Here is a 2,538-nt window from a genome sequence, read left to right as displayed (position 1 = left end):
ACCAACACGAGGGGCAGTACAATACTAATTTTGTACTTGAGCGAAGTGAGGAAAGTCGTGTAAAGTGCCTTTCCCAAGGGCACAAGATCGGTGGCATGTCAAGATTCGAACCCGGGACCTCTTGGTCCTGAGCCGAATACGCTACCGCTACGCCATCCGACCCCAAACACCTTACCTTTCGTCATTTCTTTCCGTGGAAAAAATAACAGAATCATATTCGTAGCTAAACCACAACAAACACGATGGTCAGATTTGGGCCCAAAAGTCCCAATCCGCTACTATGGAGATCGAATCCCCCGAACCCGCGAATCTTGTTCGATATGACGTCATTCGAATAGAGCGGGCGTTCGATCCGGGGTTACCCGCGGTCATTTACAGTAAAGCCGCTACAACCGGCTACTTCAAGCCCTTTTTTACTTGGGAACCACGGAACAGGAAAAATCCACCTTTCCACAAATATGAACCGTTTTCAAAACATTACATCTATGCCGTGATTTTATTGTGGATATGTAACATGTAACGAAGCTACTGCCGTCATCGTGGGTGACCTTAAAGGTCAGAATTCTTGTATACGCTGTTATAAAATCCAGGTCCCCATATCCAAGTGTCATAGCACGCGTGCAAACATGGTATTTTAACCATTCCCAAAAATCGCTCAAATTACCTCATTGAGGGCTTGTTTGGAAGAGCAACGATTTCCGCAGATTTCTGTCTTAGGGATTTTTTAAATATGGCCGCGATTATGAATTATCGGTATTTAAAGTTAAAACACTGCGTTTTTAGCTCTTCTTTTGACTGTAAGTCGAGTTTTAGTTAAAAAATAAAAAAATCCTAAGACAGAAAGTTTAAATTTACTGTAATATTTCAAAAAATCCAAAAATCTAACCTTATTTTTAATTTTCGGGGCCTCTTAAAATCAGTTGTTTGGTTCTCGTGAACCCTTTTTGAAATCCGAAATTGATCTCATTTGGAAGCAAATGTACACAAAGTGGAGCAAAGACAGTGCAAGAATAACATTTGAGGTAAACAAAATCACTTATTACATTTTATTTTGACGAGTATTTACTCTCCAATTACTTTTGTTTATTTTCAAATTTTACCCGTTGCCCCCGGGCCGGCCTGGGACTCCCGCGCGGCCACGTTCGAACACGTTCTGTAACCCGATACCTCCCTAGTAATGCGACTTTTAGCCTAGCAACCGACCGCCGTGTACGCAGCACTAAGTACATGTACAATGGACTGTACATGTGTTCCAAATGTTTGTAATTCCAAAACAACTCTTCTGAACTACAGCAGCACCACCCAAAAGTATTTGTTAGGTAATTCAAACTCTAACTCTGTTTGTATTACCTCTGAGTATTGTTTACTAGGATGTTAAACCATCACCAACCTAATCTTAACTGCTCTGAGAATTTATGAGCATTTTCATTAGTTAAGTTTATGCATTTTCCATTAGTGAAGTTTATAAATGCACCTTTGGAATCCTAGGATAAATGCAATTAACAGTTACACTTTCCACAACAAATACTGAAGAGCTGCCTACCATTCATGTCTTTGGCTTCCAAGTCCTTCCCCTTCAGAATGTTCAACTCCATCAGTCCATGGCCTGATAACATTTAAAACAAAAACAGGTATGACTGATAACTGGGATAGCATATGGTGTACTGGTACTGTACAGCAATTATATCAAAGATGCTTGGGTACATTTTAGTCACTATAAACTGAATCGATGTAGAAAAGTTTATGGGAAAGTAAACCAATTCACAAGGTATGTCTCTACTTTTTACCTTGATTGATACATGTACTTACCTTGACTTACCCCTGAGAGTGCATCTGGTTGCTTAAACTTGGACTGTGAAATAAAATCATAATTTGTCAGTGATTATGTTCTGTTGATAAACCTTTCCAGGACTATGTTGTTTCCCTTTTAGTTTCATAATAATTGAAAAGTTGTTTGGCACAAAATTGGAATACCCATTATCAAACATTGCATATAGGGAGCACATTTGTAGAAAAGACTGCTTCTGCACGAAACCATTCTTTCTGCTGGACATTTAGTCAACATTACATCAGAATTTTGTCCGTGGCATACTCTTCTTGATACAATGTTTTAAAACTACAGATCTGATGTCATCCGTACATACACAGACATGACCTTAAACAACATGTTCAGTAGAAGTGCTATGCCCATTTTTGGGGGGACAGACACATTCTGCTGAAGTGCTCAACTAGGGTAAGTAGAACCATACCAAAACTTGGTAACGGGAGCATGGTATTTTCCCATATATGCAAATATAATTCATTAATATATGCAAGATTTATTCATACATGCAAGCACGTGCATACATTACTACAACTTGTATACCCTATGTATCATAAGCAATTCATTTTACGTATAACGTTACCCCTTTGCACTCTCATTCTTTCTACCTCAACCTAAGGCACTCCCACACACCCCTGCACACTCTTACGCACCCTGTGCACTCCCACGCACCCTGCGCACCCCCATGCAACCTGTGCACTCTCATTCAACCTCCC

Source organism: Branchiostoma belcheri, unplaced genomic scaffold, assembly GCF_001625305.1.
Source record: "Branchiostoma belcheri isolate BF01 breed outbred unplaced genomic scaffold, Haploidv18h27 scaffold1051, whole genome shotgun sequence".
Lineage (NCBI taxonomy): Eukaryota > Metazoa > Chordata > Leptocardii > Amphioxiformes > Branchiostomatidae > Branchiostoma > Branchiostoma belcheri.
The sequence above is the reverse complement of the archived record's forward strand: the minus strand, read 5'-3'. Positions refer to the sequence as shown.